Below are 22,928 nucleotides of genomic sequence, written 5' to 3'. Positions count from 1 at the left end.
GCATTCTGCAGTCACTCTGCAGTCACTCTGCAGTCACTCTGCACTCCCTAGCATTCTGCAGTCACTCTGCAGTCACTCTGCACTCCCTAGCATTCTGCAGTCACTCTGCAGTCACTCTGCAGTCACTCTGCACTCCCTAGCATTCTGCAGTCACTCTGCAGTCACTCTGCAGTCACTCTGCACTCCCTAGCATTCTGCAGTCACTCTGCAGTCACTCTGCACTCCCTAGCATTCTGCAGTCACTCTGCAGTCACTCTGCAGTCACTCTGCACTCCCTAGCATTCTGCAGTCACTCTGCAGTCACTCTGCAGTCACTCTGCACTCCCTAGCATTCTGCAGTCACTCTGCAGTCACTCTGCAGTCACTCTGCAGTCACTCTGCAGTCACTCTGCAGTCACTCTGCAGTCACTCTGCAGTCACTCTGCAGTCACTCTGCAGTCACTCTGCAGTCACTCTGCAGTCACTCTGCAGTCACTCTGCAGTCACTCTGCAGTCACTCTGCAGTCACTCTGCAGTCACTCTGCAGTCACTCTGCAGTCACTCTGCAGTCACTCTGCAGTCACTCTGCAGTCACTCTGCAGTCACTCTGCAGTCCCTAGCACTCTGCAGTCACTCTGCAGTCACTCTGCAGTCACTCTGCAGTCACTCTGCAGTCACTCTGCAGTCACTCTGCACTCCCTAGCATTCTGCAGTCACTCTGCAGTCACTCTGCAGTCACTCTGCACTCCCTAGCATTCTGCAGTCACTCTGCAGTCACTCTGCAGTCACTCTGCAGTCACTCTGCAGTCACTCTGCAGTCACTCTGCAGTCACTCTGCAGTCACTCTGCAGTCACTCTGCAGTCACTCTGCAGTCACTCTGCACTCCCTAGCATTCTGCAGTCACTCTGCAGTCACTCTGCAGTCACTCTGCAGTCACTCTGCAGTCACTCTGCAGTCACTCTGCAGTCACTCTGCAGTCACTCTGCAGTCACTCTGCAGTCACTCTGCAGTCACTCTGCACTCCCTAGCACTCTGCAGTCACTCTGCAGTCACTCTGCAGTCACTCTGCAGTCACTCTGCAGTCACTCTGCAGTCACTCTGCAGTCACTCTGCAGTCACTCTGCAGTCACTCTGCAGTCACTCTGCAGTCACTCTGCACTCCCTAGCATTCTGCAGTCACTCTGCAGTCACTCTGCACTCCCTAGCATTCTGCAGTCACTCTGCAGTCACTCTGCAGTCACTCTGCAGTCACTCTGCAGTCACTCTGCAGTCACTCTGCAGTCACTCTGCAGTCACTCTGCAGTCACTCTGCAGTCACTCTGCAGTCACTCTGCAGTCACTCTGCAGTCACTCTGCAGTCACTCTGCAGTCACTCTGCAGTCACTCTGCAGTCACTCTGCAGTCACTCTGCAGTCACTCTGCAGTCACTCTGCAGTCACTCTGCAGTCACTCTGCAGTCACTCTGCAGTCACTCTGCAGTCACTCTGCAGTCACTCTGCAGTCACTCTGCAGTCCCTAGCACTCACTTGTCACTCTGCACTCTCTAGCACTCCCTAGTCACTCTGCACTCTCTAGCACTCCCTAGTCACTCTGCACTCTCTAGCACTCCCTAGTCACTCTGCACTCTCTAGCACTCCCTAGCACTCACTAGTCACTCTGCACTCTCTAGCACTCCCTAGCACTCAGCAATTGGCTTTGTCAATGTCTTTTAGCCATGCTGATTAGCAGCATGACTGAAAGTTAGGGGAGAAAACTCAATGCAGTGGCCAACACTAGCAGGGCAAGCAACACAATGCAGGAGGGATGGGGCAAGCTAAACAACAGATTGGGGGAAGGGGAGCAAAACTGAAAACACAGAAAAATGTGATCTGTTATGACTTAAAATTATTTAAACCGTTAACAAATTAAACAGTGTGACCAAGCAACCCGGATTTACTGATGGCAAGCCCTTTTTTTTATCATCTGTCCTGGCAGATTTCAGTAAACTCATAAGTTTGTGAAATATTCCAGTTGTTTTCAAAATCCGGTCACCCTATATGCAACGTACTTGATGTTGTAAACCACTGCATGCAAATAAACAAGCGCTTCTGACATCTTAAAGCTCTCTTTCAGGCATTAAAGCCGCAGGACTTCAACCAGAGGGGTTAAGAGACCATGCATATAGTCATACATGCATATACACCCGATTCCGGCGGGAGAATCCCGATTTTTCCAAGTTAAAAAAACAACAAAAAACAATGGCTTTCGTTTAGCTGTCTCCCGCCTGAAATTGCATTTTCTGCAATAGAAATCAATGGGGAAGTTACATTCACCCGGTTACTATTTTTAAATATCCCACTTCCCTGCCCTAAAATGTTGGCATGTCTGCACATAGTTTAAAACAAAAATACTGTTTGCGAAAAGAAAAGAAACCAAGCGGGCTTGCCTACGTTAAAACACGTTCAATGTGCTTTTAAAAATGCATCAAACACCGGAACATGCGTTTACCAGGTCGAGACGGCCCACTTGCAACAACAACAAGTCCTTTTCTCTCATGCCTTCTTCTTAGTGACTAGGGCAGACTCGTGTTAAAAAGTGACCCGACAGGTAAAGTAGGCGGCAGGATGCACAGGAAACGGAACAAGGGCGTCCGGTCATTTGCCAACAAAGAACAAATTAATTCCCCCTGTTGCTTCAGATTATTTCACTCCTGAGCTTAGGACGCAATTGTGAGCCTCGCTGCCACAAATTACGAATCCAAGTGCAGAAACGCCAGGCAGCCAAAATGCAGCACGCGGCTGCAGGACAACATGGTGGGCAGATATTTGCACGAACTAATAAAACTGGAGCCAGGGGCGAGGTGCTGAGGTGTCGTGCACACTGCCCTCACACAATCCCACCACAGGAGGCCAATGTCCGAATTCATGCTATCAAAAACAGCTGTGTCATCGGTCTACCTCTTTGTGCTTCACACAAGTTGTTTTCTGCATTATACATCTTTTAACTGTGAATACTGAAAAACATGTTGTGGGCCGGGGAGTATGCCCCTAACAACAGCGCAGGTGCCATTTGCTAACATTCTGAAAATACTTCCCCAAAAGTATGTCAGAAGCGGGGCTGCGGAGTCTTAAGACATCCCATTAATAAAGGATGAGAAACGCTTTCGGAAGATTTCCTGCGTAGAGACAAAATGTGCTAACTCGGTGTCTGGGATACTGGGCGGGCGGGGTTAGACGGTTAAATCATACACTACAACAAAAGTCCTCCAGACAGCCTCCGTCTCACCACAAAACCCTCACTCCGTCCCAATTAATGCTGCAATAGTAACAAGCATTTGAAAGTGGTGCGGGAACGGGCACACAGAGAGCGGGAGGGGGGGAAGGGGCGGGAACGGCAGACGGAGAGCGGGAGGGGGGGCAGGGGCGGGAACGCGGGAGGGGGGAACGGGATAAAAACAATTTAAAAAAAATGCTGCTTACCTGAGCATTGAGCAGGGGAAACAGTGGTCGACGAGCCCCGGCGCCATCTTCGGCGGAATGAGAAAACACGCCCTGACAGAAAAAAAAAACCCAACACGCCCACCGCCGAGATGACGCGCACAGAGGGGCGGAGAGCGAAAAAATCGCGGGAACGCCCCCGAATCTGGTCCGGCCTTGACGGACAGATCCGGCTCCCAATGGCTAGCCTCCATTTATGGAGCTAGCCAATGGGAGCCGGGGGACGTTCCTGAAGCACATATGGTAAACAATAGATTTCGCCTGCGCCGAAAAGCTGCGCAGGGCGCAGCCTTCGGCAGGCGAAACCTAAAAATGATCAAAAAGTTCAGTCAAAAAATGACTAGGGGTAGAGCTTCTCCGGATCTGCGCTAGCTGGCGCGGAAAAAAGAAGAACTGAAGTCAGCGCGCATGGGTGGCGTCTCAGTACTCCGACGACGTCATTCCGGCGCTAACGACGCCGACGACGGACGCGGAGCCGCAGACGACGCCTACCGACGCGCAGGGGTATTGCTACGCAAAAATTTCCAGATCCAGTCTGACGCCTGGGGATATTCTAAGGTAAGGAATCTATCACTAACGTGTCTCTTTCAGATGGACAAGTTACTTACCTTCGGTAACGCTTTTTCTGGTGGATACAGTATCTGCCTGTGGATTTCTCACCTTGTGAATATCCCCCTGCGTCAGCAACATTCGGAAATTCTTTTTGTAGCTTCGTGCCGACGTGGAAGACGTCACAGAAGCACGGCATCGCGCGCGGCTCCGCTGACGTCACCGACTCCATAATAGGTCCACGTCGGCGTGATGACATCAGTTCCCTTTTTTCCGCGTCGTCGACGCTAGCGGTATGCTCAGACGTGAGTCCCTTGTTCACTTGGCCACTGGATTCAAGATAGCCTGGCTGATGAGGATTATGAATCCGAAACCGGTCCCAGGATGCTTGTTTCCGGTCCAGGGAAGACATGGCTTGGCAGTTCGGGCTGGACTGTTCCCATAAGGCACAGGGTCAGACTGATTTGCATATAGCCATGTCTGAACTGGGGTGGCTGAGTGAACTAAAGAATGGTGATGGATTAAACTCAGATCAGTTGACTGGGCGTGAGTGTTTGATTTGTTGAAACGCTCCGTCCATCACCCCCTTTTGTATCGCTTTGTTCGCCCTAAGTGTGGCAGGGTATGCTCAGACGTGAGTCCCTTGTTCACTTGGCCACTGGATTCAAGATAGCCTGGCTGATGAGGATTATGAATCCGAAACCGGTCCCAGGATGCTTGTTTCCGGTCCAGGGAAGACATGGCTTGGCAGTTCGGGCTGGACTGTTCCCATAAGGCACAGGGTCAGACTGATTTGCATATAGCCATGTCTATACTGGGGTGGCTGAGTGAACTAAAGAATGGTGATGGATTAAACCCAGATCAGTTGACTGGGGGTGAGTGTTTGATTTGTTAAAACGCTCCGTCCATCATCCCCTTTTGTATCCCTGTCGTACCAGCTGGAGGGGCAGAAGAGGAGGAGGAGAAGACTTGTTGCCGGGCTGCGCCCCGCAGACTACCTCTGCCCTTTCCCCTGTAAGATCAGGTCAGAGAATTTGCCTGCTTTTGCTGCTGTTGTGGCTGCTGTCTAGCACGAAAGGAAAGGGTACTGCCGAAACCACGACACTTACGCTATCCAAAGCCCCTGGACTGAGACTGGAGACCCGAAGATCTTGCCACAGCTCTACTGTCTTTAAAGTGCTGCAGCGCTGAGTCCACTTTGGCCCCAAATAGATGAGATCTGTCGAAAGGCAGGTCTAAATGAGTAGCTTGGACATCTGGTGAGAATACAGACACCCACAACCAAGCATGCCTCCTGGTCCCCACAGAAAAACCCATCACCCTGGCATCCAAGTCAACCGTGTCCAGACCAGATTGTATGACCTGGCATGCCGCAGCTTGAGCGTCCGAAAGAACCTCCGAAAAATAGCTCAGAACGTCATCCGGTAATTTTGGTAGCACTTTCCTTGTAGAGTCCATAAGTGCATGTATATAGCGAACCAAAAGGCAAGTAGCATTAGATGACTTGAGAGCCATACTGCCCAAAGAGAACATCTTTGCTGATTGTTCGATGCGTTTGGATTCTCTGTCTGCCGGAGTAGAAAGGAATGACCTTCCAAGACTGCTTTGAGGAGCACGAAACTTGGGCGACCAGACTTTCCGGAGAAGGATGAGTACACAGGAAAGCAGGATCCCCCAGTAGTCACCTTATACCTACTCGCCACAGATGAACAACTAACTTACTTACGGTAACAAATTATCTGTAAGAAACATTAGTTAGTGATAGATTCCTTACCTTAGAATTATTCCCAGGCGTCAGTCTGGATCTTGAAAGTTTTTGTCAGCAGTACACCTGCGCGTCGGTATGCGTCGCCGTGCAGCTCCGTGTACGTCGATGGCGTTGCATTCGCCGCGATGACTTCGCTGGAGCTACTTAGATGCGCCGAAGCACGTGGACGTCAGTTCTGTATACAACTTTCCGCACCAGGAAAGCAGAGCCATGCAAGATACTGACCACTGGTGCATTGAAATTAGGGCCCTGAAAGGGAGGACATTAACCCTAGAAATCAGTTCGCAGAACTGGGAGGATAGGTGTGGCGGTAAGAAATCTATCACTAACTAATGTTTCTTACAGATATATCGTTACCGAAGGTAAGTAACTTGTTCATCTGAAAAAAACACGTTAGTGATAGATTCCTTACCTTAGAATAGATACCCCAGCAATACCAACCCCGGTGGTGGGTCTGCGAACCAAGATCACAACAGAAAGTCACGGAGAACAGAACGGCCAAAGAAGCCGTCTCTTCGCACTTGACTGTCAAGGCAATAATTAGTAAAAGTGTGCAACGAGGCCCATGTGGTTGCCTGACAGATGTCTTGCAGGGGGACACCACATCCCAATGCAGTAGTAGCTGCTGTAACCCTGGTAGAATGGGCGTGCAACCCTACCAGAGGTTCCTTTTTAGCTAGAGAGTAACAGGCCTTTATACACAAGACTACCCAGCAGGAGATAGTCCTCTTCTGTACAGCCCGGCGTAACTTGGCGCCTATGTAGCCAACAAAGAGCTGGTCGTCCACCGGGAACTGTAGTGTGCGATTCAGGTAGAATGAGAGTGCCCGTTTTGTGTCCAGAGGGTGGAACCTCTCTTCCTCTCTGGAAGGGTGCGGAGGAGGAAAGAAAGTAGGGAAGGCGATAGTGTGCCCGATGTGGAAGGCAGTGACAACCTTTGGCAAGAAAGAAGGACGAGTGTAAAGCACAACGTTATCCGGATGAACCGACAGAAAGGGAGGCTTACATGAAAGAGCCTGGAGCTCACTCACGCGCCTAGCGGAGGTGATGGCAACCAGGAAAGCAGTCTTCAAAGTCAATAAACGAAGAGGACAGTTGTAAAGCGGCTCAAAGGGAGCGCACATCAAATAAGTAAGAACCAGATTCAAGTCCCACTGCAGCATTACAAACGGAATAGGAGGGAAAAGGTGTGTAATGCCCTTGAGAAATCTATTTGCAACTGGGGACTTGAAAAGAGAGGGCTTATCTGGGAGCCTGAGAAAGGCCGAAATTGCAGAAAGGTAGCCCTTAATAGTGCCCAGAGCAGCGCCCTGCTGGGCCAGAGAAAGATGAAACAAAAGGACTTCTGAAAAAGGGCCAGAAAGGGGATCCACAGCCTTTGCTGTGCACCATGCCACAAATTTGTTCCACCTGCAGGCGTATACCGATTTAGTGGAGGGACGCCTGGCTGACACAATATCACAGACTGCAGAAGGCAAGTCAAATGGAATCAACTGTTGCTGCTCAATCTCCATGCATGTAAGTGGAGGCTGGACAAGTTCAGGTGGAGGACAGTCCCCTGCTGCTGCGACAGAAGATCCTCCCGAAGAGGCAGTCGGATCGGGGGATCCATGCTCATACTGAGTAGCTCGGAATACCAAACTTTGAGCCCAGTCCGGAGCCACAAGAATGACTTGGGCCCGCTCGCGCCTGATCTCCTTCAGCAATCTGGGTAGAAGTGGTATAGGCGGAAAGGCGTACAATAGACCGCAGCTCGACTCGTGACGTAAAGCGTCGCCGAGCGAGTGCCGCCTTGGAAATTCCAACGCGCAGAAGAGATGACATTGCGCGTTCTCTTCAGTGGCGAATAGATCTACCCAAGGCTCTCCCCACTGTTAAAAGGGACCTCGTGCCACCTCCAAGTGAAGACGCCATTCATGATAAATCGTGCACCTGCAGCTGAGTTCGTCCGCCCTGGCGTTCAAAGAACCTGACAAGTGTTCAACTTTCAAGGAAATGCCTTGACATTCCAGCCATGTCCAGAGACGCAGAGCTTCCTGACATAGGGTCCACGACCCCACCCGCCTTGCTTGTTGCAATACCAATGGCGGTGTTGTCTGTGAACACCTGCACTACTCTCCCCTTGACAGAGGGAAGGAATGCCTTCAGTGCAAGTAGGATCGCCCGGAGCTCCAGAAGGTTGATAGGGAGCCTGGACTCCGCCAGAGGCCTCTGATCTCCGCCTCTCACATATGGCCGCCCCATCCCAGGAGGGACGCATCTGTCACCACTGTGTGCTCCGGTTTAGCAGGATGCAGGGGGCCATGAGGCCCAGCAGCCTCAAGGTCATCCTGACCGAAACCCAGGACAAGGGCCAAAAGAGCGGAATCATAGCCCGTATGTCCCAGACTCGCTACTCGGGAGGATAAACCCGAAACTGTGCAGTGTCCAGAACCGCTCCGATAGAGAGGAGCTTCTGTGAGGGAATCAGGTGTGACTTCGGCACGTTGATGGAGAACCCCAGCAAATGCAGGAGGTCGCCGTAGTCTGGGAGACGACTGCCTGGAGCGAGCCCGCCTTTAACAACCAGTCGTCTAGATAGGGGAAGACTGAATCCCCTGATCTGTGCAGATGAGCTGCGACCACCGCCATCACTTTCGTGAACATCGGATGGGTGCTGGTAAGGCCAAAGGGGAGCATGGTGAACTGAAAGGGCTCGCGGCCCACCGTTAACCGTAGGCAACGCCGGTGGGCCGGAATATGAAAATAAGCACCCTGCAAGTCCAACGCCATCCAGTCTTGCGGGTCTAGGGCAGACAAGACCTGAGCAAGTGTGAGCTTCTTGAATTTCTCTGCCCGGATGAAGCAATTGACGTTCCGTAGGTCTAAGATGGGACGAAGGCCCTTGCCCATATTTGTATCCAAGAAGTAGTGGGAGTAATAACCACAACTTACTTCTGGTATCGGAACGCGCTTGACGGCCCCTTGGCCAAGAGGCCTGCAACTTCCTGCTGCAGAAGTGTCAAGTGATCTCCCGACATGCAGTGGCACTGTGGCGGCATGGCTGCAGGGGTAGTCTCGAAGGGGAGGGGGTAACCCCTTCAAACTATCTGCAAAACCCACCTGTCCGAGGTGATGGTGCGCTAATGGGGGAGGTGATGGCGAATCCTGCCACCCACTGGCGTTTGGTGGGCCTGAAACACCGGACTAGGAAGGATTGAAGGCAGTGGTGGCAGGGGAAGTGGTGGACTGACCCGCCTGCTGGCCCGTGACCCACCTCTGCGGGTCCCAGGTCCACGGCTTTGCTGAGACTGTTGCTGCGCAGGCCTGTGGCTCTGAAACGAACATGTTTGGGCGCCCCTTCCTTGGCCACGAAGGGAGCGAAAAGCAGAAGGAGTGCACGTGGCTGAAAGGCCTAAGGACTTGGCCGCAGCCCGTGAGTCCTTAAAATGCTCCAACATACTATCTGCCTTGTCACCAAAAAGGTGAGTGCCATCGAAGGGCATGTCCAGAGTGTTCTGGACATCCCCGGAAAAGCCAGCTGTCCTCAGCCAGGCATGGCGGCACAGCACCACTGTCATGGAAATCGCCCTGCCCAGCGAGTCGGCGGTGTCAAGACCACAACAAATTGTGAACTTGGCTGCGTCTCTCCCCTCAGCAATAGCTTGGGAGAGCACCCTCTGGGCCTCCACGGACACTGAGGCAGCACCTGCGCAACTGTGTCCCACATAGAATGGGAATATTGGCCCAAGAGGCATGCAGTGTTCACAGATCCCAGCCCTGAACTGGCAGAAGTAAAAATGTTCTTCCCAAACTGTTCCAGTTTCTTGGATTGCCAGTCGGGAGGTGCAGAAGGGAATGTGCTTGGGGACGCAGAGACTTGGACAACCAAGCTCTCAGAGGTAGGGTGTTGGGAGAGGAAAATGTGGTCGCCCGGGGCCGCGCGAATGAGTCGGGCCATGTTCTTATCCACAGGAGCCCCTGTGTTGGGCCCGGACCAGGTGCCCAAAAGAACGTCGTAAAGTGCGTCATTAAAGGGCAGCAGAGGCTCCGTAGAGGAAGACGCCGGCTGAAGTACTTCAGTCAGGAGGTTAGTCTTGACGGCCAATGTAGGGAGCTCGAGGTGGAGAGCCTCAGAGTGCAAAGACTTTGTCGAACCTCGACCTCCCACGGGACCTAGAATGGCGCGAAGCCGACTCCCAGGCACCCAGCAACTTTCTGGACCTCTCCCGCGAAGTTGTCGGAGCCATGGATCAGTTTTCGGGGCATGACTCGGAGACGTGGTCGCGCCCCAGGCAGTAGACACTCTCACGGTGCGGGTACGTCACCAACATCGTGCGGGGACAGGTCGTGCAAGACTTAAAACAGGGCATCCCTATACACCAGGAGTCGGAGACTCGAAAAAGTCCCAAAAATAAGTCAAAAAGTGACTGGGGGTACCAGCTCTCTCCGGATCTGCGCTTGGTGGCGCGGAAAAATAAAGAAATGACGTCAGCGCGCATGATCGCGTATAAGTAGCTCCAGCGTAGTCATCTCGGCGACTACGACGCCAACAACGCACGCGGAGCCGCGCAACGACGCCTAACGAGGCGCAGGGGTACTGATGACACCTTGGGGTAATTCTAAGGTAAGGAATCTTTCACTAACGTGTTTCTTTCAGATCTGGAAAACAGCAGGAGCAGTCAAGGATGGGCTCAGTCAAAGCCTAGTTGAAAGGAAGCAAAGGCTCTGAGACAGAGGAAGGGAAATGGAGCACCACTGTCAAAATGTGAGTATACTCCAGCAAATCAGCTGCCTTCCTGATCACAGAGTCATAAGAAGTCACTTCTTTAAGTTGGAAGACCCCTTGAGACGAGAACTCCCATTCACGGGCTGTATCCAGGCCACTAGCTTCCTGCAGACCTTCAAACCCCTAATCAGGGTCCACAATCTCCCCTTCCTCAGCCCCCTCATGCTGTTCCTGGTACACCTCCTCTTCCATCAACATCTGTGCCTATCTTCTAAACCTCATACTTGGGATCGGCGTCCGAGGCGCCATTCACTTTGGGATTGGCTTCTAAGGAAGGTCTACCGGGACAGTAGTCTACGCCGGGTTGGAACCAGACGGCGCTAGGGAAGATCCACCCAGGGGTACATGTCCCTCCAGAGACTGTACCGGAGTTGAGAATCTCAGCGCCAGGAGAGGCAAAATCCCTGGAGCAATCAGCATAAAAGGCAAGAGAGGTGTCTGCGGGAAATTAGGTGACAAACCTCCAAGGAAGAATGCCAGCGGACCCATGGGCCAACCGGCACACCAGTAGGGTTTGCCGCTCTTGTGAACAAGCCGAACATTGCATTCAGGAAATGCGACGGAGCCGTACCCTGAGTCTAGAAGGCAGGATACCCTGGATCCAGTACAGAATGCTCCAAGACCGCTCGAGGAGGTGGCACATTCGGCAGCCGGGGCTGGCGTGACCTTAGGAGAAGGAGCCAGACGGGCTTTGTCCTTCAGATGACGCCAGGGAGCCGGAGACACAGACTTCAGCGACTCATCTTTTGACGAACGACGCCGGGACCCATGGCGTCGCTTTTTCTTATGCTTCCTCAATGACTTCTAGGTATGCGGAGTCAGTGACTTAGATCGGGACCGTGACCTTCTCTGACCTCTTTTTTGCTTTTTGGCTTTGGCCATGAACAATTTGGCCTCCCTCTCCTTTTGGGGGGGAGAACTAGTTGATACAAATCTCTGCAGCCAGGGAGGCCAGTAGCCTTCAAAGAGGAATCCAGGGTCTGGTCAGTATCTTTAACCTATTAATTTTGTTTTTGCAGCTTGTTCTTACTTGAAAGTTGAAGATTCTAACCAGCCATTCCATAATTAGAACCCATTAGGGCAAACACATGCTTAATCTCTACCATACTGGTTTGGCAGAAAAGGAGTATGATCAGCTTCCATCGCAGGCAGCAGTCACTCTACAAATGAAGGTCATAAGCAAAAATCTTTTTTGCCTCATTTTTGTTAGGGTTTAAACAGATTGAAATATCTGCCGAATTGGCACTTGAAAAATCGTATTAGTATTATTGTAACGGGGTGGGGCCTGGATCTGACTAACAAAACAAATCAGTAACAAAATCTGCTCCTGTGTGCGAGGAGCAGCAGTCTCGTAGCTTTCAACACCTCAAGCGAGGCTCTAAAGTGTTCTGCCAGAGCGTTTTCAGCATAGAATTCAAATATTCTGGTCTTGTAAATTTTTTCTTCTTCATAAAACGGTAAAATATAATGGACATTGTAACTTCTTTAGCAGTGTGAAATCGTCGGCGTGGTTATTAGCCGCATTTAGGTGGTGTTTTGCTTTTGGGCATTACAATGCTAAAAGTGTAACATTTTCACTAAAAGTAAAGTTTGACCTGTACATGTCTCTCAGAAAGCAAAAAGGTAATCTCGGTTTGTATCCTTTCCTCTCAATATCCCTCTGGATCAGTCTAATTCCAGTCGCCTGAGTAATTTCTTGGGTGACTGATTGCATTCTGTTTGTTATTTAATGACATTTATGGTAAGCTAGCTAAGCAGTCTTTACAGTCAAAAGCGGTCCATAATCCGAGTATCGCAGGTTCCTGGCTGGATCTGCTTTTCAACCCTCTAAGATAAAGAACATGAGTATTAACGATAAGTTGTCCGACCAAGGCCTGACCAGCGAAATAACTACATAATTCATTCAAGATATTACAGTTTTGGTTCACTTCTAATGCGCTATAGTGGTTTTCATAATAAAAAAACGATGTTTACAGTACCTGTATTTATAAAAAGTAAACTAAACGGAATTTTTTTAATATTTGAAATTCTGTGTGACTATTAGTGTGCAAGTGTGTGTGGTTTGTGTTCTCATGCATAAAGGAGCATGATGGGAAAATGACAAGCCATGACACATGACAGCTGGCAAGTCATCCTTTTCCTTGGAAGACTGAAGTACGAGCTACTTACCTTCGGTAATGATGTATCTGATAGAGACCATTCTAGCCGCAGATTCCTTCACGTAGAATTATCCCCACGCGTGAGACTGGATCCGGAAACTTTTTGCCACTGCATCCCTGCGCGCCGGGAGTGGGGCGGCATCACGCACTCTGCCCAGGCGTCGTCCGCGTATGTGACGTCAGCGAGGTCACATAAGTCCCACCCCGGCGCGCCTACATCAGTTTTCTTCTGAGAACTTTTCTGCGCCGCAACGCGGAGCCACCAGACAAAACTGTGGGTGTATGGGAACAGTGTACGAAAGAGTAGAAAAAAAGGAATGGAGACAAGCGACACCATAAAGAGCAGTGCAACACTGCAGTATTGAAAAGCAGGGGCAGAAGAAAGAACAGAGCAGAGCCCTGAGCAGCAACCCTGCCAGTATGTAGACAGTCTTCACCCCCTTCCCCTGGAGACAAGGAACATTCTAAAAATGTTGTGACACATGTAGCAGGCCTACAACCCCCATCCAGAAAAAAGGAAGGGGAGCCAGTCCTAAGACAGACAGAAGAAACAAACCTCCAAGCAACCCCAGCACAGAGGGCAACCATCCCCCGAGGAACAAGACAAGGCAAGATGACCCCAACTCAGTGGATAGCAGAGGGACCAGGACCCTTAGCAGCAAGAGGAAGGGACCGGAGGGCATAAATTGAAGGCAAACCCCCCAAACCTGGAGCGACCAGACCTGCGGACAAGGTAAGTAACCTCGTCCCTCCCAGGCAAGAAGAACCCCCACAAGCAGAACACCACGACCCCAAGAGGGATGTAGGAAGAAGAAAGAAGTCTGAAGAGGCCTGTACACTCACAACAGAGGAATCAAGGGCAAGGCCGAAGCACCCCACTCCCCTACAAGACAACATAGCTTCCATCCAAGGCCAGAACAGGAAGAGGAAGAAAAAAGCATAGAGGGCGCCCTAGGAAACAAGGGAAAAGAAGGCAAGCCCACCCCAGATGGAAGGCAACATGCTAGCCAGAGAGACGTCAACAGTAATAAGCCGCCAGAAGCAAGAACAACAGCCCGGGGCCCCAGGACGACCGGGCAGGTGACACCTGACTAGGGAGAAACACAGAATCATCCCAGCCCTCAGGACAGGAGCATAAAGGCGAGGAAATGCCCAGACCCACTACTACGAGGGGTCCGCGCACACGACCTCAAGAAGCAATAGCAACATACATAAACGCCATGGAGAACATGCACCCAAAGGCGGCCAGAAATCCCTAGCAGTGCGCAAGCTATATAACAGCTACCACTACCCTACATAGTGTACGTTAAGTCCCAAGACATCGGAACCCTCTTTGGAAGAACTTCCGCAGCAGAAAAAAAACTAAAGAGCCACAGGGAAAAAAAAACGTCTAAAGGCTTGTCAAGCAGCCCACAAGAAAAACAGAAGGCCTAATCTCAGGGACAAGACTGTGCAGATAACTCCAGCCAAAAACATACAATCAAAAAAGGGGCCGTCCAGCAGCCAACAAAGCCATAGTCCCAGCAAGGCGGACCCAAATGGCTATAAAACACACTCCACAGCAAGGGCAAACAGTACCAAAGAAGGTTCAGAACCAGCTCAACTCAGCAGTCACTGAGGAGGGTAGCAGACAGAGCCCTTCGAGGAACCTTTGGATGGCGGAGTCAGCCGGGGCATGGAATAACAGGCTGCCATCGAATGGAAGAATAATCAACCACTCCTGCAAATTCTCAGGGAACACGCCGTCCAGAAGCCAGGCATGGCGACGGAGGGCGACTGAGGTAGCCATAGCCCGGCCCAGCACCTCCAAGATGTCCAGAGCAGAGCAGAGAATAAGCGCCGCTAGCTCCCGGCCATCCAACGCATGATGCCGTAAGTCCACCTGATCTGTCTCTGGGGAAGCTGCGGATCCCAAGGACTCAGAAGAGTCCCACAAACAAGAGGAGGCCCTAGCCAACACACATAAGGTGTTAAGGGCCTGCAGGGCAGCGCTGGTCAAGGCGAACATGTTGCAACCCCAAGAGTCAAGCCAGCAGGCCTCCCAGGACAGCGGAGTCAACAGTGGCGGCAGGGAAGGAAAAGCGGTCCGTAAAAGTGGACTTGAGGCAGAGGGGTGGAGGGAAAGACACGCCGGGTTACGAGGCGCAGGAAGGTGCCGGTGCAGAAGGTGTTGAGGTACTGGATCCCCTGAAGCGGGGCGCCTCCAAGCCCCCCGTCAGGGAAGAAAGGAGCAAACCTCAAAGGGAAGCAAAGCTCCCTCCCACCAGAGCCCTGGTGGAGAACCTCCAAGAGATGGTCCGCCAGGAAATGAGCAACCGGGTCACCCATGATCAGAATGCCCACAGCCATAGACACCGCGTGAGCGAAGGCCACACCCGCCTCCGTAGGGCCCCACGGTGGTGACAGCTGTAAACTAAGGCGGCCGTCCCCGAAGCCAAGCGGGGCAGGCAAAGGCCAGACCTGGAAGTCAGAAGGAACCGAAGAATGGGGGACCTGCCGCTCCTCCGGCTAACACCTCGGCCTCGGAAATGGCAGGGAGCCGCCCTTTGATGACACCGGCGAAAAAGACACCACATGGCGGCCTGTCTCCGAGGGAGGGGGGGGGGGGGGGGGGAAGGGATGGATGACACCAGTAGGCACCCAACCTCCGGAGAAGAGGGAGCGTTCGTAGACAAATCCGCCGCTCAATGCCTGTGTCCGCCGCCTGAGGCAGGACGTCAACACCCTCCGGCGCCGAAGGAGACGCCGGATAGGGCTCCTCCAAGCCACACCGCGCCGGGGACCAGAGTGAAGCTGGAGCCGAAGTGGCCAAGGGGGGGGGCACTGGAACTACGCCGACTCAACCTCCGCCGAGGCAGCCGCCTGCGTGGAGGAACGAGAGGGACCGGGGGAGTGACACGAAGCCCTCCGCCAGCCTCGGCCCACGGTGTGACGGAGGTGACTCGGCGACCCATCTGGCGGCGCCAGGGCAGATTCAACCTCCAACTCACAATCCGATGACAGCCGCCAGCGTGGAGGGGCGAGAGGGGCCCGGAGAGGGACGAGGGGTCCCCACCCAGCCTTGACCCAGAGCGGGACGAGGAGGGTCCACCGACCCCTGTGGCACCGACGGGTCCAGCAGGTGCCGTCGTCAGCTCAGCCGTGGACAAGGCCTCTGCCTGTCCAGAGGGCCGAGCGGGGCTCGGGGATGCGACCCGAGCCCCGGCGACCTCCAGCGACACCACAGGGACTGTTGCTGGAGTTTGCGGCGAGGCAGATGCGCCGTGGCCCGAAGGAGGGACCCCGAGGGGCCGCACCCCAACAGCACCACATCCTCCAAGTCTGGAGCCGAACCAGTCGGCACCGGAGCTGCCAGCGGCGCCGCGGAGGGCCTTGCGCAAGGCAAGGGATCCGCTGTCGCCCCAGGAAGGGAAGGAGGTGGAAACGCCAGCGAGGCCTGCAAAGCCGCCGCATATGTCTCCATCTGGACTCTCGACGCCCCTTCACCGGGAAGGAGTAGTTTCTGTCCTGTAACTCCAGTTCTGTAGTAGGGGTATCTCTGTTATAGTCATAATCTAGTGAATAGTCCCGCCCATATGCGTGGACCCCGGCAATCAAAAATAATCTCTTAAGTTGTCAGAAAATTGCAGAACTGCAAAGACACTTAAGAGAAAATTTAAAGACAAATAATGCAGCCTATATCCACAGGCTACACTGTCCAGTACTTCAACTAGAAATTCCACCAAAAATCCACAAACCGCAAAGCCTGTCCAGATTTCCCTTGTTTTTACTGCAAAACCCCTCAGAAATGATAGAGAGGAAGGCCTGGACAGACAAGCCCCATAGGCTGCCATTATGTGGCTTAAATAGGATACTGTGCCTTTAAGAGAACCTTCTCTCAGTATCCCAGAATGCATAGCAGGTCCAACTTACTTTCAGTTCTTTTTGAAGGCGTAAAACGCCAGACCTGTCGCATTCCGTAAGGAACATTTCTCTCCACCGGGGAGGCGGGAGGGCGCTTATGACTATAACAGAGATACCCCTACTACAGAACTGGAGTTACAGGACAGAAACTACTCCTTCTGTAGTAGGGGATCTCTGTGTATAGTCATAATCTAGTGAATAGAATGGCAAGCCCATCCCCACACCAAAGCGGCGGTGGAGAAAAGAGAATTAACGCCACTATTGTGCGAACAGATTTCGCAGCGAAGCCTGCCCAACCTGAGCGTCTGCCCTGGCATCAGTGTCCAGGCAGTAATGCTTAGCAAAGGTATGAACCGACTTCCAAGTGGCCGCCTTGCAGAGTTCTGCAATCGGAACATTACGGAGCAAAGCTGTTGTGGCAGCTTTGCCCCTGGTGGAATGAGCCTTAGGCTTACCTCCTAAGGTCTTATTAGCTTTTTGGTAACATAGCTGTATGCAGGACACAATCCACCTAGAGATAGACTGCTTAGAGGTCGCAAGACCCGTCCTGACAGATCCATAATTGATAAACAATTGGTCAGACCTACGAATATCTTTGGTCTTATCCAGATAAAACTTCAATACCCTCCTAACATTCAGGGAATGTAACGACCTTTCCGCTGGAGATGAAGGATTCTGAAAAAACGTAGGCAAAGTTATGGTCTGGTTGACATGAAAATCAGAAATAACCTTGGGAAGAAATTTAGGGTGAGTACGCATAACAACCTTAGCAGCATGAAATACAGTATAAGGTTCTTGGCAACACAACGCCTGAATTTCACTCACCCTGCGGGCCGATGTAATGGCCACGAGGAACGCCGCCTTCCAGGACAGGTGCTGCAACGAAGCCTTATGAATAGGTTCAAAAGGCTCCTTCATCAACCTGGACAGCACCACATTCAATTCCCATGAAGGCGAAGGAAGCCTGACAGGAGGGAGCACTTTCTTCAAGCCTTCCAAAAAATCTTTGATCACAGGGATCTGGAAGAAGGAAGTCTGCGAAGGGCATTTCCTGTAGGCAGTCAAAGCAGCAAGATGAACCTTAATAGAATGGACATTAAGGCCAGACTGCGCCAACTGTAGAAGATAAGGAAGGATGACATCTTCCTTACACGTCGTCGGATCATAGTTCTTAGACTTGCACCAGATACAAAATCTCTTCCACTTGTAAGCATAGGAAGTCCCAGTGGAAGGTCTCTTAGACTCCTTCAGTATGTCCATACAATCTGCAGGGAAATTCAGATGACCATATTGCACTAACTCAGGAGCCATGCTGCCAAACTCAAAGACGAGAGGTTGGGGTGGAACATCAGCCCCCCGAACTTCGTGAGAAGGTCCGGCCTGCACGGCAGCTGAATGTGAGGAAGGAGAGACCGGTGAAGCAGGTCCGTGAACCACCACTGTCTGGGCCATTCCGGGGCAATCAATATCATCTGCGCCCCGGACTGGGACAGCTTGATGAGAACCGTCGGAATCAGGGGAATGGGTGGAAAAGCGTACAGAAAGCTGTTCGACCAGTCGATCCATAACGCGTTCCCCAGCGTCCCCGGTTGGTAGTACCTGGAGGCGAAGCCTCGGCATTTGCTGTTTTCGGCGGTGGCGAACAGATCTACGTCTTGAGTCCCCCACCTTGCGAAGACTTCTCCTAGTACTTCGTCGTTTATGACCCATTCGTGGTTTTCCTGAATCAGTCTGCTCAGCGCGTCTGCCTGAACATTCTGCACACCTGGCAGATGGGTAGCCTTTATCGTCAGTCCTCGAGCCAGAAGCCAGCGCCAGATCGCCTGCGCCTCCTGCGACAGGGTGCGTGACCTCGATCCTCCCTGCTTGTTGAGGTACATTGTGGTTGTATTGTCCGTCTGCACAAGGAGAGAGTCGGTCTGGAAGGACGGGTGAAAGGCCTTCAGCGCCAAGTGAACAGCTCTGAGTTCCAGGAAATTGATGTGGTACGTGGACTCCGCCGGAGACCACGTCCCTTGAATCTGTAGGTCTCCGGAATGCGCTCCCCAGCCCTGGAGAGAAGCATCCGTCACGATAACCTGAGTGGGAATGTCCTTGTGGAAGGGAACCCCTCTGAGGAGATTCTCCGCTGAACACCACCACTTCAGAGACTGAAGAGCATGCACAGATAGGCGTATCTGGTCGTCCCAAGATCCTCTCCTCTGATCCCACTGATCCTCCAAGCACTCTTGCAACGGTCTCGTGTGCAGCCGTGCATGTGGCGTCAGGAAGATACAGGAGGCCATCGATCCCAGTAGAGAAGACACCGTCCTCACTGTCGTGGATGGAGCGGACATGAGAGCACGAGCCTTCCGAAGTAGTGATAATCGTCGCTCCTTCGAAGGAGACACGCTTGCTGACAGCGTATCGATGGAGGCTCCCAAGTACTGAATACACTGGACTGGAGTCGGAACCGACTTGGACATGATGTGCAACCCCAGCTTGTTCAAGAGAACGCACGTCTTCTGGAAGTGTGCTTGCGCTTCCGCGAAGGAGGAGGCCTTGATCAACCAGTCGTCCAGGTAAGGGTAGACAAACACCTTGTTCTTCCTGAGGTGTGCTGCTACCACCGCCATGCACTTTGAGAATGTTCTCGGCGCAGACTTCAGTCCGAATGGCAGTACTGTGTATTGATAGTGATTGGCGCCGACTTGGAACCGCAGGAACTTCCTGTGTTTGTGTGCAATGGGCACATGGAAGTAAGCGTCCTGGAGGTCGATGGCACACAGCCAGTCTCCACGTTGCAGCTGAGGATAAATCTGATGCAACGACAGCATGCGAAACTTTTCTCTGCGAATCCACTTGTTTGCTTGTCGCAAATCCAGAATGGGCCTGAACTCGTTCTTGTCCTTTTTTCGAACCAGAAAGAATCGGGAATACAGACCTCTTCCCCTTTGAGACAGAGGTACGACTTCGATCGCCCTTTTCCTTAACAGGATATCGGCCTCCGCCTGGAGCTCGCGCAGCTGATACTGCGAGCCGACCGGAGGGATCGATGGAGGAGGGCTGGTGAACCGAAGACTGTATCCATTGCAAACAATATTCAGCACCCACTTGTCCCGAGTAATTTTTCTCCACTCTGCCAGAAAAGATTGAATGCTTCCCCCCACCGGAGCGGGTAACAGTTGTCGGGGAAGTAAGTGCTCAGGGCCTAGACCCGGCCTGGCCCTTAGTCGCTGGTGCCGACTGATGGCCGCCTCTGCCCCTCTGGCGCTTCTGGAAAGGTCTCCTGAACTGCTGCTGCTGTTGTTGCTGCTGTTGTCCAGAAGACTGGCCACGCCCTCTGCCTTGACCACCGAACCGGCGTTGAAACGGACGGTACGTCTTCTGGGTCTCCTTGGGCTTCTCCAAACCCACCGCTGTGAGCGTCTCAGCTTCCGCCTTCATGCGGGCCACTTCGTCGTCAGCGTGCTTCCCGAACAGGGTTTCGCCAGACAATGGCAGATTGGCAACCCTCTGCTGAGCGTCCGGTTTCAGAGACGTAAGGCGGAGCCAGGCATGTCGTCGCTGGTTTATTCCATGGCAGAAACCATGCGCCGCCAGAAGAGAGGAGTCGGCTGCAGCGCTGATGACCTGATTCGCCACCAACATCCCTTCGTTAAGCACCTCCTGGAAGTCTTCCCGCTTGTCCTGCGGAAGAAGTTCCACAAATTGTTGAAGAGATTCCCAGAGGGCTCTGTCATACCGACCCAACAAGGCCGTGGCACTAGCTGCCTTCATTGAGGTCGCCGAAGTCCCACAAACTCGTCTCCCAGAGGAATCCAACCACCTAGATTCCTTGTCTGGCGGAACTGTGGAGGAAGGCGTGGTGGCATGCTGTTTGCGCGCCGCCGTCACAATCACCGAGTTTGGAGGGGGCTCCAGCCTTAGAAAGGCCGGGTCCGAGTCAGGAGCCCGGTACTTCTTCTGCAGTCTGGAAGGCGCCGCCTTAGTCACCGCAGGAGTAAGGAAAAGATCCAGGGCCGGTTCCTCCAGGCCCGGCACCAGGGGCAGTAACGGCCGAGACAAGTGCTTCTGATGGAGCGTCTCAAAGATGACCGAGGTCTTCGGAGTGGGCACTGTCAAAGTAATGCCCAATTTCGCAGCACCCCGTAACAGCACGTCCTGGAAGGACACCAGATCGTCGACCGGTGAGACCCGCGTGTCCGGCGAATCTGACAAGGTCGGGGAGTAGTCCCTGGTCCCAGACGACCTGGTCCGTGAACGAGACCTGTGTCTCCTGTGGCGCCGTCTAGATCGTGTTGAAGACCTATGACGCGAACGTTCCCTTCTCCTGGAGCGGGAGCGCGACCTCCCAGCACGTGGGCGCTCCACCGGTTTCCGTGGAGGCGTCATCCGTGGTTTGTCCTGGGGCTTCGGGGTAGGCGTACCCTTAGGAGGTGTCGGAAGCAGAGGCAGGGACACCGACCTCGGTGGCCTATGAGGAGGGACTGGCGGCAGAGGCCGCCCCTCAAGAGACGGCGGCGGCAGGGAGGGGAGCGGCGGCTTAGCTGGTGGAGCCTCCTTCGGTAGAGGAGGAGGGGTCAAAGGCCTTGGCGGCGTATAGACCACCGAGTACCTCGTGCCCGATGACTTCTTCGAGGGAGGGGCCTGTGATCCAACCCTCCAGAGCGTGAGCGACGCCTCCTACGTCCGCCACCAGATCCAGCGTGACTTTTGGCGCCAGAATCCCTCTTGCGCCTCTTTGCGGTTTTCATGCGTGGAACGGCGTCGAACGCAGTCTCCTCGACGTCGAGTGCTTCTTCCTCGATGCCGATCGTCGCCCCCTCGACGACGAGCGGGCAGACCTCGACGGCGAGCGTCGACTCTTTCTTCTCGAAGACCGCTTCCTCATGGTCTTCGACGCCGAGGGTCCCCCCGACGTCGAACTGGTCGACGGCGACCGGCGGTGTCGCTTAGACGGCGAGCGCCGGTGTCTTAGTCGACGGCGATGCCTCGACGACGTCGACGACGCCGTCGGCGGTGACTTCGACGGCGGCCTGGCCAGGCCTCTCGACGTCAATTTCCCACGCTGCCTCGACCCGGAGCCCCGGGGAGAAGGGGAACACACCGTCGTCATCCCGACGGAGACCGGGACCTTTTGCTGGTCTTCCTGCCTCTGGGGAGCCCCCCAGAGGCCTCAGCAGGGGCAGAGGGAGCCTTCCCAGCCTGCCCAGACCCACCTGCAGCCTGCAGACGCCTCTCTTCCAGGCCTTGGAGCCTAATTTTCTGTCTTTCCCTCAGGGTCCTTGTAGAAAAGGCCTGGCAGATGTCACAATCTTCAGGGACATGCTCATCAGGGAGGCAAATAATGCAGACGTCGTGTGGATCAGTCTTGGCCTTCTTCCTTCCACATGCTGGGCACTTGTCGAATAAGGCAGGCATTTTAGATCCCTAAAAGCCTGAACAAACACACAGAAGTGAACAGGAAACACCAAGAATCAAATCAGAACACTTTTAAATCCAAAAAGTGTCAAAAACTCCAATAAACCCCTGAAAAGGGGAGAGCTCAATGCACAGGGTCCTGTAAGCAGGAGCCGGAAAAAAGAACTGAAAGTTGGACCTGCTATGCATTCTGGGATACTGAGAGAAGGTTCTGGAAGGTTCTCTTAAAGGCACAGTATCCTATTTAAGCCACATAATGGCAGCCTATGGGGCTTGTCTGTCCAGGCCTTCCTCTCTATCATTTCTGAGGGGTTTTGCAGTAAAAGCAAGGGAAATCTGGACAGGCTTTGCTGTTTGTGGATTTTTGGTGGAATTTCTAGTTGAAGTACTGGACAGTGTAGCCTGTGGATATAGGCTGCATTATTTGTCTTTAAATTTTCTCTTAAGTGTCTTTGCAGTTCTGCAATTTTCTGACAACTTAAGAGATTATTTTTGATTGCCGGGGTCCACGCACATGGGCGGGACTATTCACTAGATTACGACTATAATCAGAGATCCCCTACTACAGAAACAGTGGATAGGACGACGACACGTGGGGCAGCATCACCCGCGGAGAGCCCACGCCCCCGGCTGGCCGAACACCAGCCCCCGGGGGACAATCTGCGACACTTACCCACCAGGGAGTGAAGCTCTCGCGACATCAGAGAGGGGCGAGGGCAACGATCGTTTCTGAAACCGTCTGCCGAGGCTGATCGAGGGGATAAAGCAGACCTTGAGAGATGCGGCAAGAGTAGTTTCATCTGGCGCTCCCGCTGCGACTTCGGCTTCAACTGTTGGCACGCCTCACAATCAGTGGTGCAGCGATCTTACCCTAAACACCACATTCAAATAAGGTGAGGGTCCGTCTCCGACATAAGACGCC

The 22,928-nt window shown here is 53.0% G+C and overlaps 1 protein-coding gene across 2 annotated transcripts in view; it reads right to left on the bottom strand.

Moving 5' to 3' along the window:
* Positions 1–22,928, bottom strand: part of PPP2R5C (protein phosphatase 2 regulatory subunit B'gamma) — a 1,473,822-nt gene that overhangs the window by 512,626 nt on the left and 938,268 nt on the right. The window lies entirely within an intron of this gene.

This window comes from Lissotriton helveticus, chromosome 9 (genome assembly GCF_964261635.1).
Source record: "Lissotriton helveticus chromosome 9, aLisHel1.1, whole genome shotgun sequence".
NCBI classification, from domain to species: domain Eukaryota; kingdom Metazoa; phylum Chordata; class Amphibia; order Caudata; family Salamandridae; genus Lissotriton; species Lissotriton helveticus.
Note: the sequence above shows the minus strand (reverse complement) of the source record. Positions and strands in the feature narration are given on the sequence as shown.